Below are 14,629 nucleotides of genomic sequence, written 5' to 3'. Positions count from 1 at the left end.
AATTTGCTGGAAAGCTGAAGCTTTTGGCGTTGGCTGCAGACATGTTTCAAACTCATTTAATTTACAGAGATTCCGAAGGAATTGGCAACACTTCAGAGCTTCATTAAAGCCTGAAGGAAAGTGGTGGTGATGGATTCACACAAGTTTTTCTTCTTCTGAGACAGCACTAGTTGCAGTAATCCAGGAAGTACTGCATTGCAGTGAGTGATCTGGAGAACTGAGCAGGGAATATTCTTTCCCTGGGGACCTCTCTTGAAATCCAGAAATTCTGGATGTTTTTGCTTTGTGTTCCATGATACTGTTGCCTCTTGAACTCCGAACTGAATGTTTCAGCTGAACAATAAGATGAAGGCATGAGGAATGAATATGAAGATATCTTTCAATGTGACAAAATATAATACTGATAACTACTCGCCACAAAAGAGTGTATTGAGCAGTTTTCCTCTTATGACACTGGACTTTGGAAAATTTGAGACCTTTCACAGAATTTTTGCATGGCCTCACAAATATGGATACTTAACCACTCTGTCTGCATCACCCCCTATAAAATTTCACATTCTCAGGGTAGCAGTCAGATATTCCCTGCTGTGCATGGAGTAGCTAGCTACCAGTAGAATTCACTGAAGCCAGAAAATAATGGAGTCAATTGGCAAAATAAGCCAATAAAAAAAAATAAATAAATAAAATAAATATATATAAAAAAAAAAAAAACACTATGTGGACAGGACCCCAGTCTTACTCAAGCATGGTAAAGTGGTGTTACTCTGGATTATGTTGAGATGTTAAATGCAAAATTGGTGCTTTGTTTTGAAAAAAATGAAAAAGTGATTGGGAGTCATATGTGGGAAACGGGGACCCATTTTCAAGTCAGCACCCTGCCTCAAGTAGAGTAGCCAGCAGTACAACATGAATCCATCTGCCAAAGGTTCATGGGCAGGCCATCTCAGCCACTCTTGAAGCTGTTTCACTGTTCATAAATTATTAACCTGGCCGTAAGGTGGGGAATTATTACCTACCCTCTCTGCTGCTTGGTGAATCACTACATGCCTAACTCCTTATGCATATCTAGCCCTTAGGGAATGACTGTAATAGGAAGAGAAAAAATAGTCCTGTGCTTGGATAGCAGTAGCCAGCAGCATAAGGAATTGCTATCACAGATATCGTTGTCTTGTTGGTCCTCAGGAACTGTAAAAGCTTGGAATTAGGTGGGCTTGTCCCAGAGTGGAGCCCTTAACCCTGAGAAAGGTATGCATGTTCTCCATATAATATATGGGAATTCTTGCATATATAACCAGAGACCTCCCTTGTCCTAGCAAGGAATTGTCCATGCAAGCTGGCAAAATAATACAGATGGAAAGAGCAAAATGTTGCATGCAGAAATGACTGACTGACTTGGACATGCCCCCATTTCCACACAGCACCCAGCCACAATTCCTTCCGCAGAGACTGGCATCTGTGTGTGGCTTTTCTGTCTGTGGAAACCAGAGACGCCTCAAAAAACAGCCAGCAGCCAAAAGGTTGGGGAAGTCACTTAGGTCAAGGAGACACAGGTTCATATTTCTGTGTGATTAAAATCAAGGGACTGAAACCTGTATCACAGCTAAGGCCCCAGGCTAGGCAGAAGTTGAGTCTTTCTCAACCTCCTGAGCTAAATACTTGTTGCAGAGATAGGAGAGAGAGGCAGTGGTTGACTCTACAACTCACTTGTGCACGTCTGGGGACATTAAAATGCGGTGTCTAGGATCCATTGCATGTGAAATAGCCGCACCATATGGAACAAATGTACCTGCAGAGCTTGAAAAGTATGCCTCAGGGTACCCAGGAGCTTAGGAGGCGCAGAGGCTTGGCCCCAGATCCCAGCTGAGTACCTGCTGAGTAGCTAATAGCAATTTTGAGAAGGTGTCTAGCCTCTAAACAGGGGGACTGAGGCACCTCTGGAGAGGTTGCCACTGGAGGGTCCTAAGGATGCTAGCTGTGATGTAGAACTGCAGAACATGGTCAAGCTCTGCTGCATCTGGTTAAGTTACATCAGACCTGAGAAATCTCTTTTAAAGAATGTAGCTCTACATACATCTGGAACAACTGTGCAATGGCATTACACAAATAAATGACGTGCTGGAAAAAAAAGTCAAACTGTGCAGTCTCTGGGCGGGTGAGCAGGTTTCGCACCTATAATCGTCCACACCACTTGCTTTGCAATAAGAGGGAGCTGTCAGAGACTGCCAATAGGAGCTGTGTCTCCCAGCCTTGCCCTCCCTTATCATATTTCCAAGCAAAACCAGCTGATTAAGCAGGGCCTGGTGTGACTGACCGTATATCTGGTTTCAGATCTGCTCAGCATGGGATCATCTGTTGATTCACGCTTCCTAACAAACACAGGCGCTAGCTTTCAAGTCTGCAGCCCCAGACCCCTTTGCCCAGACAGGCACCGGTGGCTTACTGCAGATCTTGGCTTAGCAGTCTGCTAACTCTCTGTGGGTCAGGGCACTTCTAACCTGAGCAATGAGGGGTGTTGAAACTCTGCATGCACACAGACACACAGGGGCACACGATAAGCTAGGAAAAGGATTATGAATGCAGTAAGTTAGGTATATAAGAAACGGTGAAGAGGAGTGGGGGGGATATACGATCATGTTGTAGGAACGTGCTTCTGGACTAATTCAAACCTTATCGGCACAAGGAAGTATTTGCCACTTAACTCCAATTGGTATTGTTATACCAGGAAACCCTCCTAATGAGTATAAAGCTCATACTACTTTCCCCAAGGACATAAAGGGTTGCTTATCTCGTTGGAATAACTGCTGCCTTCAATCTCTGACCAACACAGTTAGTCTTCACTCCTTCAAAGTCTGCCAGCTTATCTTTAGACTTCTACTTCTCTGTAACTCGACTTTGCCAGTTGTAAAATGGAATTAATGATCCCTCTTCTGTAGCTCCCAGAAGTACTGAGAGAAGTCACTACTTAAGATTTGCATGATATTTTCAGAAATAAGCCCCTTAATGTGCTCCACTAATGCATTGACTACTGCAAGCACCCTGTCAACACCCACACAGCTCGGTAACCTAGGTGTTGTCTCCAGCTGGTTACAGTATCCACGCAGCTATGGAAGAAAGCGAGACACTGGTGGCGTGACTGCCAGTTTCCCAGAGGTAATCTAGTTCCCATCTATTTCATTTCTGTGGGAAAAACATCTGAGCACACCTGAAACTTCATCAGGCATTTCACAGTGTGCTCTGGCTAGTGTGTGTGGCTGTAGGCATGAGCCCTGAGTGACAAGTGAAACACAGCTTCAGTACGATCCATAGTGTACAAGAAACTTGGGAAATCACCATCACTGCACAGATAACACATGACAGCTCCAGCCTTCCTTTCTCTTTTCTGTCTCTAACATCTTTTTTCTTTTTTTATCTTCTGCTTTTCTCTAAAATGCTTAGTTTAACTGGAAGGGGCATTATAGTGTTGCAGATTGATTTATGTTAAAGATTAGGCAAAGCAGTCATGTCATCCAATATTAGGCATTTATGTATAATCTGGTCAAAGGCACTTCAGGGATATGATTTGTCTGACCCACTTTTAGAGTTGGACAAATTTCACCTGAACAGTGTGTATAACTTTCAGTGGCTTGTATAGGTGGCCTTGGCATTGTGCACATTAATCACATCCTAGAGGTCTTTACTCGCCATGCATCTTGGCCTTTCATTTCTCTTCTTCTGTGTTGATGAAAATAAAGCACTCACTTTTGCTTTTATTTTAGGTCAGTTTCACATTTTGGTTTTCAGGCACTTGGCAGCTGCATAATGTTTGGTTTGCAAACACTCCCAGGGAAAGGCTCAATACAAGCCAATAACTTTCTTTGCAAAGAGATAAAAACTCAAACATTTTTCTTTACTCTTGCGTTTTGTAAACATTTTTTTTTCTGATTTCCCATCCCAAAACGTAAGCTCTGTGCTTAAACTATTTATTCCTCTACCCCTATATGTTTAAAAATCTCCTCTATCCACACTTCACCTGGGATTTTTGTGTAGTTCTGTGTTCTGTTTTGGTTGGAGGTTTTAAAAGTGTTCTTTAACAGGCCAGTAATTTTCAGAGATGGAACAAGGATGGTCATGTCTATACCATGCAATACAGGCACAGTGACCTGTGCTTTCCCAAGCTGGCATGTCTGTATGATGCACGGCAGCTCTTTGGAGAAACCAGTTTTGGCTTAAAAGCAGTAGGGTTTCCTGGAAAGGCCATCATTCCCTTCTCCCACCATGGCTATCATGCTTGTGCTGCTAGCTGCAATACGGGTGGTTAAGGTGTCTCTGCAGCCAGGCTGCACTGTGTGATGCAGACATGACAGCAAGCATCACTTGACACTGCTGTCACCCCCATTCATTACCACTCAATGGAGAGTGCTGTACTTAAGAGCCTTCCTATGCACCTAATATTCTTAAAGAGCTATCGTAGGGAGGATTTAAAGCCAGCACTGACTGTAAATTGTTTTAAAAAGCTAAGTATCACTTCAACCACTTTCCCATCAAGAAGTTCTCAGTTACACTGGCTATCTCAGAGGCTGTTTGCAGACTCAATCTCCCTGCTTCCTCCCCCTTACTTTATAAACTCTAGAGATTAAGATAATGGAAGGACACTAAATATACACCAGATTCTGTAAATATACACGCATTCTTGATGGGATAACTGAGCAGACTGTGAGTATTTTAAAATTATGTAAATCTGAACAGATTTATGGCAGCCAAGAATGTAGGCCCACAATCACATTTTCAGCTTAATTGGAAGTTGACTCATTAACACGAGACATCTAGATATCACAGCAATCAGAGCTGTCCAGTCTTTCTCATACCAGAGGCCAAATAAGAGCTCTGGGCTCCTCCCAGTAAGCTCCAAGACAAGAACAGAGGTGATTTACACATTCCCAGTGAAGATGGGACACCTCTGCATTTCCTTCTCCTTTGTGGATGCAGATGCTACACCCCTTGAAACAAAAGAAGCCCCCTGTGACACAAAGCAGGCACCAGGTCTGGAAAAAGACCACCTATCTGTTTGAAATAGTTCAGTAGTTCCATGCTCTTATAGTCAAGGGATGTTTCACACGGGGTGTGCACATTCTCATTTGCATAGTATATCCTCAATTACAGGGGTACTCGTAAGCAGCCCAAGAGCCAATTCCAACCCATTGATGCGTCTATCTGTACCCTGAGCAGTTACTCTTTTTTAATCAAATGGTTTTAAAATATGTATTTATCTGACCATATAATGCAGTACCCAGCTGTTAAAAAGCTAGACAAACCTGATTTATGTTGTTTTCCCTGGTCTTTTTGAAGGTAGAAATACAAGTTACAGGAATATACCTGTTTTGGTTCTTTCTTGGTTTACCATGTTCCATGACTGTTGAAAGGTTTTACTATTCAGTATCTTTTGAGCATGGACTTCTCCTGTGTAGGGTAATCAAGACAAGATAAGAAAGACATAGCAATTTTAGCACCACCAAAGATGAAAAAAAGCAGGTGAGAAAAAATCAGCTCAGAGGTAACACCATCAGGCACTAAAGTAAATAACCTTATGTGTGGGTCCTATTTATGTTTTATTTATTTATTTATTTATAAATATAGATGCATTAAATATTTTAGCCTCTTGTGTTTCTTCAGCTAAGATGTTTTCTGTCTTTAAAGATTATTTTCTTCACAGTGTTGGAGAAAGCAGAAATCAACACGTTGGGCTGGTTAGATTGCTGCTGCACTAAACTGTCAATAATAACAGCAGAACAATGTCATTAATGGAAAGTGTCAATTTAATTGGAAAGATCTAATTTTCCATTTCCTGGGTCTGTGAAATGTGATTTTAAATATTAATGAGAGTCAGGCCCAAGGGGATGATCCAGATTGATTCATTTAAATTAACATCAATATCTGAGTGAATGCTCTTGTGTCAGTTTCTAAGTGATTTTAAAGGTGGATAGATTGGGAAGCAGATGGATGAATGAGCAGGTTAATGGGTAAGACCTGAGTATAGCAGAGAAGTCATGGTTACCTGACCAGAAGGAAGCACAAAAGGAGCAAGCTGCTGTATGACTATATTCTCAAAGGGCAGCATTCACTAAAGATACTAGTGATGGCTTACAGTGCTGTGATAAGGATACTGAAAATCCAGAGCAAAACACACGGATACCAATTAAACCATGATGGCAGCGACATTTTTAGATCTACCCCTTTCTCTTGATCAGCCCACCAAAAGACAAGAGTTCCCCCTGGAGCCTGAAATCAGTCCCTGTCCTGAGATTTTGGCTACTATAGGGCTGTTGAAGGTGCCTTCAGATCACTTAACGCCTGCTCATCTTCACAGGGGCAAGCTTCCCCCTGGGGCAGGCCAGACATTACAGAGCCCACACCTGACACCCTGAAGGCCCTGCAGCACCCATTGGTTTCCCAACCAAGGATGCTTTGTGTAGCAAGAGTCTGGTAATCACTAGTTAGGAAAATAATGCCAGTGGCAAAGGGCACTTGTGTTGGTGAAGCAGTGATGAAATCTAATTCAACTTGACTTCTTCCAGAGTTTACAAAGTAAGTAAGAAGTGAGGGTGTGTGGTAGCATTATATAGCTTCAATCAGTGTGGGTTATCCAAGCTGTAAAATCCTTAGTTTTCCTTTAAATGGCTTCCACGCAACAGCCATAAACATAGCTCTCTTTCCTCACTGCTCTACTTACTGTGCTCAGACTCAGGCCTGCTCTTATCCCACTGCTTATTGTTACTGGCCTCAGAAGCTCTGATACAAGGACAAAACATATTGTTCTTTGCAGCAGGCCTTCAATACGACTTTCTTTCCCTTTGCTTTCTACAGTCTTTCACTGCCTTGCAACAGTAGAGTTACCTTATCCAGGCTTCTCCTGTCTCTGCTGGGAATTTTTGGATACTCTGGGATGAGAAGGTTACTTATTAGAGACAAGAGATGCACAAGCTTCTCATGCTGTTGGTGGGCAAGTCATATGTACCAGCTATTCATATTTATTGCCTTTAGGTGATTTTGGGATTCTGGGCTATACAGGCCCTTTTGATACTACAGAGTTGCCCTCAAGAACTGGCAGTGTGAAGGGTTTATTGTTCTTGAATACTGAATTACCCATGGATTAGTTTATTATTCCTGGGTCACTCATGAGTGCTGGGACTGACTGCTCACACATGCACACACACATAAACCAACGATCAATTTGGATCATATTTTCAGCTGTAAAAGCATGCATGCCTACACGTGAACCTACACCAAAGAATTCTGCATTTGTACACCAAATCCCAGCTTTTCCTTTGCCTGCATTACTTGAGGCAGATCATTTCTCCTTTTAACCTCAAAGGCGAGTGGTAAAACAATGAGTGCACACCAGTAAGCTGGGTGGTTGGCTGGTAGTAGAGAGGTCTGGCTTCTGTTCTCCATTTTCATTTTGACCTGCTGCCTGACCCTGGGACTTCTCTTTGTTCATCTTGTCTATTCAGATTGATGGGTTTCACTCACAGCCTGTTACTGGATGTGAGTACTCAAGTTAATGGAATCACAGTTTCAGGGTATATCTTAAACTGTGCTCCTGCTTGTGCATTTGTTTAAATCCCCTGCTGTGTGTGCACAAAAAGCTTGCTTGCTTGCATGGCTTGGATTAAGTGATAAAGCTCAAGCTATTCCCAGCTGCTAACTGGTGGATTCCTGAGAACAGCTTTTGTTGTGTGCTCTTGGGTTGACAAGAACCATCCATGACCGGTGGTGGTTTGAATCTCTTTTCTAGGCAAGGCAGGACAGGAGCTGCTGCTCTTCTTAACACTCCAATAATATTTTAAGAGAATAAGATTAATCACTCTCACACTATGCAGATTTTTCTTTTTTTTCTTTTCTCTTTTTTGTCAATAAACAGTTATTACTGGTGAATATTAAGTATTTCATGTCTGCAAATTAACACTTTTGCTGCCCCTAATTTCTCAGCTGGTTTAAGAGGTTACTCGCTTTGCCTACTCTAAAACTGTCTCAGTTGTTGACAATTTTGGTGATGAGTTGAGATACAGGGGCACCCACCTGAATCCTGTTATCTGGCCATAAACATTGCTGTTTCCTGACACTATTAAGCAGGGGCCTTGAGAATTTGAGATGTGAATCTGACCAGTGATGTGTTCTGTCCATGAAACAAACATCGGTTATTCAGCATAGTAAATGAATCACTCTTTTCAAAGTCATTTGCCCCTGGATTATAATTTAACCCTTATCTGGAGTGTGAACCAGGAACCTGAATGATGACTGGAAAGTTAAGGCAAGTAACTGCTGTTTCCTCATTCCTCCCAAGATGCTGTGCAAAAAAAATGATATTGTAGATTTTGTTCAGTTTGTGCTCTTATACACACCTTTCCCTTTCCTGTTGCAAACCAGAGATTGTGTGGTACTACTAGCACCATTAAAAATGACAGATGCCAAGAATGACTGCTTCTACAGGACGGGGTGGAGAGCCAAAGTCCTTTAATATACAAGTAGCTGGCTCTTGAATGGTGCATTCCCAGGGTATGGCAGGTTGCCAATGTGTGAGGCTGCTAGAGTTCTTCCAAAAGAAAGATAAGAATATCTATCCAATTGTCCATAAGGTACCTTGCATTTTGTGGGTGCTCAGAGTAACTAATGGTTAAAACAAAGTCTGCATATTCCAGTCATGCTAGCTGTAACTGTTGACACCAGTGAGATTAGGACTGAGTTTGCTATTTTTTGTCTTTGTCTAAGTCACAGGCTCTTTTATGGCTGTGATAACTAAGCCTCAGATTAGTTCTCTAAGTTGTTTTCTACCAAGATTTTGCACTGAGCCCGGGACTTTCATTAGACTAACTTTCAAGGTGCTGAAAATTCATTTTATTTCTTTACTGACTCTGCTACAAGTGCACGTTATCTGCTGGGAGACTTGCTGGCTATAAGTGACCTGAAAAAGTCCACAAAGTCAATGCCACAGGTAGGAGTAAAACTCCTGTCTCTATGACAGTTCTTCCAGTCTTAACATTTTACTATACAATTCCTTGCTGTAACTCATTTTTCATGCTGCAGTGAAAATCTAGGGCAATTTTTTTTCAAACACGTGTGATCCAGATTTCTTTAAAGAGACATGTTGTGTTTTTTTGTTTGTGTTTTTTTTTTTTTGTTTGTTTTGTTTTTGTTTTTTAATGTTAGCCTACTCCCATGCCTCAAGAACTCCTTCAGTCTGCTTTGTAGGTCAGATCAATTCCAATACCTACATGTAGACAAGTTGGTCACTGGAAGAAAATTCCTCATTAACCTCAGGGTAGACCTGCCTGATGAGAATTTTAGTTATGAATATGTCAGTGCAAACTAAATTACAATGAGGAGATGTTATAGACACCTGGCAGAGGGAATCACTTGGGCAAGATTCACCAACTAAACGTAGACACTCACATCTGAACAGGGTACCAATATAATATAAGGATAATTAATGGAGAGAAAAAAAGACATGGCTAAGGCATGATCCATTTCATTCTTAAGTTGCTGATGAAAAGATGAAGTGCAAATAAATCTCACTATAAAAGTATCCATTTCCATTAGCTATAAAGTGAGCTTACCATGACTACCTCAGATAGTGATTCACATCATAAACATCTGAAGTTGAATGAGATAAGCTCCACTGGGCGATGAGATACTACACAAAAAGTCAGTACAAATGTGGAGGTCACCCTGTGAAGTGAACTCTATAGTGCCAGACCCAAAGTCAGGAAGAAATTATGTTTACAGGATTCTGGAGAATTTACCACTTGCATGACCCACTATCAGAAGCCCTGGTGCTTGTTGGAATCTTGCACTTACAATGCCAGCAACAAGACTTCCAAGATACCTGCCAGCAAAGCAAGGCATGGCATAGACTGAAGGAGCTCTGGTTATCTACCAAGTCAGTTAACTGAACAAGAACAAAGGTCAGCAGGATAAGGCTATGCAGGAGCCCAGCAAACAAAGCCATTTAGTCAGACTAGGGCATGTTTACGAGACTGATACACTCCATCTGTAAATGCCTCTATGTCAGAGGTGCAGGCAATCCCTGTGAGCACCCACACGTGTGAGAACACGGTGTTCCCCTTAGCGTTGAGAGGTTTCACTCCCTGTCCATGCAAAGAGCTCATCTTATTCCAAGGGTGCTGTGATGGCTGGAGTGGAACTGAAGTTCCTGTTGCTTCTTCCACTCCATTTCCATCTGTCTCCTCTGTACCCTCCTTCAACCTCATCTCCAAACAGCAGTTTCTCCACGCAGAAGAAATGACCAGGCCATGGCCTGGTCAAAGAGCAGCAGGTGATGTCCCAGAGACAAGACAAGCTCTACTGACGAAGCACAGCTCTGCTGCTAAAACGTCATTGGCATGAGAGGTGTCTGCTGGCATGGCCACCTGCTTCAGGACTGCTGCCCTCCAGGCCCTGCCTGTGCAGAAGCCTAGGGCTGAGATCTGCCTGTCGGTTGTAGTTGTTCAATAAATAAACAATAAGTAAATAATCTTGCACAACATCTTATTTAGGATGATCTGGTTTCCTTTGATACCCCAGAGAAATCTGGCTACTTTAGCAAACCTTTTATATACCCATTTAAGAACAACAGTAGTTAACAGACCAGAAAAAAGTATAAGTCAATGGTTCCCGAATTTTGGATTTGTGGACTAAGCTGTGAAAATAAGACTTGTTATGGGGTCTGCAGTAACCAGAGAAGTGTCTGCTGCAGCTGTTCTAATGGTGAGAGAGAGGCACGTGGCCAAGCCCACAGCATGGCCTGCAGGCCATGCCCAAGGGCCCTGACCAGCAGCTTCAGATGTCACTTTGAGACACCTGCATGATGGTTCATATCCTGGAGTGCTGCCCCCTCACTCTGACTTTAGCTCTGTTCTATAAAACATAATTAAGCAAAAGAAAAGAGGAGGGAAAAAAAAAAAAAAAAAAGGCAACAGATAAAAACCTGTGTTTATTCCACAAGAACCATTACTTTAGTGAGAGACTATTAACACTATGAGAGACTTCCTGAGAGCTACAGAGATTTATCTGTTAACAAGAACTTTATGAAATGTTCATTATCACCACCTACCTACCAGGGGAGCTAGCAATTTCACACCCTTTTTATTCTTAGCTGCACATTATACCCTCTTAACAACATTTTTAAAATAACCGCAGGAAGAACTGAATCACACATAATTTGAACAATTAGAAGTGACAAGCTGTTTTCTCATCTAGTAAAATATGTCCATTTGGCATACTTTGCTGTCTAGCAGAGCTCTTTTATTCACACCACTCTGCCGGTTTCTAAGGAAGAAAAGCTATTATTATGATTCCATTGAAGAAATGGACATCTGCGCTTTCAACAGGATTAATATATTGAACATAAAGCAGTTATTTATAAAATATAGACCTTGAATTTATTGTTATAAAGCAGACTTGGGAAACTGAAGACACAAAGCCAGGCCAAGTGAGTCCTTGTGAAAGACCTCCCTCAGGTCCACAGAGGTGGCCAGACAAAATGAATCAACTCTCCTGTGTGTAACATCTCTTATTCATAATCTAGACCTTGTAACATTTGCTTCCCTTACTCTACACTTACTAAACCTTTAGGCAGTTTGGGTAGAGCACTCCATGTCAAAGGTGTCATGGCTGTTCTCTAGACAAAAGAGGGGCCTTGAGTTGTGGATGTTGTGCAGTCTAATGCAAGCCAGACTTTTTTATTTTCCATCAATGAACAATCAAGTTCAGGTTTCTTACTCAGCACCCAACTTGATCTACCAGGCAAGATGAAAGCAAGTCAGAAAGACCTACAAAGATTTTGCAAAGACCCCTGCCTAACTCCTCTGACCTTTCTCCCTGGAGACCCACCGTAAGGCATAACCTTAAACTTCCATATCACTTTTAGAAATGAACTAGTGTTTCATTTTTAAAGGCACGTATGTGCCTGGAAAGGTAGCACGTGGTTAGTGGATACTTCTAAGGTCTTTTCATGTCTAACATCTATTGAATCAAACAACAGCCACATGATATGGTGCTTTGAAAGAATCATAGGCGGTAGATTTCTGTAGCTGCATACATTTACATTCTCAGCCTCTGTTAACCCCATAAGTGAGACAGAAGCTACCAGAACTGCTTATTTCCGTTAGGAAAATGACAAGATTTTGCTAGGAAATAAGCAGGTCTAGAACATAAGCATTGCTAAAGAAAGACAAGTAGATTTGAGAGAGCTGAGAACATCCTAGTTTCTAGCATTGTGTCTTGCCACAGGGAAAAGAGGAGGCAGTGAGTAGAAGCATTTCTTTTTAGTAAACCTTTATGTCTCATTTTTCCATACCTGTTAGCTTCTTGCCTTCGCACATCTCTGATCCTCTTTGTTCTGCTCCTGCCACCTACCATACAGCTTATCTCATCCCACCCTCTTGGATGGTAATGGAAGGTTAATTACCCAGTGAGAGACAGTAGTTTCTCCTAACGCTGTGGGCACCAACACAGTGCTCACTATTATCATACTTATCATTGCATGGTAGGTATTTTAGGAGGTGAAAAATGCTGTTTATTTGCTTCCAGAAAATCCCATTATTTTCTGCTTCATCCAAACATTTTTTTTTTCTTCATCTTCTTATTTTCTAGAAACAAATCAAACCTGCTTTCATCGCACTCTCTTGTAGCAGAAAAGCAATGTTTAATTCTTAAGTTCTTAAAAATGTTGTGTTGTTTTCTTGTCCCCTTCTGTCCCTCGAGACTAAACAATCCCCTGTGAAAAATCTGACCCTATTATGACAAAGCTATAAGCTCAGACAAAATCAATAAGTATCCATTTGTTGTGCCAAACAGATCTGGATAAAGCACTTTAAAAAAAAAAAAAAAAAAAAAGACTGATCCATTTCCATGGTCCCAAAGGGAGAAAGCTTAGTGCATTGCTGTGCTTCTTTGCATAAACTCGAGTGGCTACAGAATAGGGGATCTGCCTGGTAACTGGAGTTTCTCCCTTTCTACAGATCATTAATTCTATTCATCTTAATTCTTCACAGAGGAAATCTTTGTACCATAGAACAGTGGGTAATCTTGTTTGTACTTTGGTTCTGTAACATAGTATGGTTGAAAGCATGAAACACCAATGATCCTTCATTCTCATGAAGAGCAGTGGGAATCGATAAATAGTCTTAATAGTTTCCTAGATCACACTGAAGAGAATTTACCCTAACAGTTGTAATTTGCCCCTCAACAGCAAATGTTATTCTGTTTATTTAGTTAGTTACTGTTATTAAATAGCCTTCTAGTCTTTTTAGCTATGACAAAAGTATGTTTAAATGCACGTGAACTTGAGTTTGTGTTACATTCCATATATGGGTTGGGAGAGGTAGGGAGGGAGACTGCAGGTTTTGCATCCAAAAGGAAGTAGCTGCAGGAACTGATACATGAAGGAGCCTACAAGATGTTACCTGCAGTTGTGGAATGGAAGGGGTTCGGAAATTGATGCTTTGTAAAGCAATGAGATTCTCAGTCTCATCACTGAATGCATGTATGAAGCAACCTTGTGTTCGGCAGCCACAGACACTAGATACACCTGCCTCCAGGAAGAAACACATGTTTACAGCATTGCCCTATGAGGAATGATCAAGGCAATTTGCTTCAGTAATAGCCATTTGGATAATAGTAGCCTTCTTCCTTTTCTTGAGGCAATTAATAATTTACAGTTATACCAACAATGGTCACTGCAGTCCTCAGGCAAATGGATTACAACCAATGTATAAGAGATTGAGCAAAAGTGCACCCATTCTCTACCACATATATTCTACAAAGGGCTTAAACTGCTAAAAATCCCTGTGCATTCCTCTATGTCAAATTTCTAACTTGGGTAGCCTGTAAAAGCCTGCACACTGGAACAGGCTCCCCAGGGAAGTGGTCACTGCACCGAGCCTGACTGAATTTAAGAAGAGATTGGACTGTGCGCTTAGTCACATGGTCTGAACTTTTGGGTAGACCTGTGCGGTGTCAAGAGTTGGACTTGATGATCCTTAAGGGTCCCTTCCAACTCAGGATATTCTATGATTCTATGATTCTAAGTCTGTGAATTGAGCGAATCACTTATATAGTTGCAAATGACTTATGATTTTGTGGAATAACCTAAAAATCAACCCCCCTGGCACATATTATCTCTAGTTCAGTCCCTAATGAATCCTAGGAGCTTTTGCTGGTGGGTGTCATCCTTATCCCTGGATGTCCGTGACATTGCCACAGTGCAGTTAGGGCTGCATGAACACCCATGCTTTGCCACATCCACCCTGAGCCATTACTTCTAGACCCAAAGAGGCAAGAGGGTGCCAAATTCTCAAACCTGGAAAAGCTCACTCTACAGCTGTGTTATGAAACATCTGTGTTTTCTTTTTGTGCTGAGCTATAGTCTGGAGAATGAGTTAAGAGTTGTTTTTTTGTTTTGTTTTGTTTTTCAGTGCATAATGATTTTTTTTATGAAATTATTATTAATTTTTTAAAAGAACTATTTATCATTATGTGAGGAATAATCTGACTGGTAACAGCTCAGCAAGAGACTGTCTGACTGGGTCCATAGCTGTCTTTTTCTGCAGATGTTCATATTCACAGCCTCCTGCTTTCTTTTATCATACTAAAA

This window comes from Anas acuta, chromosome 3, assembly GCF_963932015.1.
Source record: "Anas acuta chromosome 3, bAnaAcu1.1, whole genome shotgun sequence".
Classification (NCBI taxonomy): domain Eukaryota; kingdom Metazoa; phylum Chordata; class Aves; order Anseriformes; family Anatidae; genus Anas; species Anas acuta.
This window is presented reverse-complemented; position numbering follows the sequence as displayed.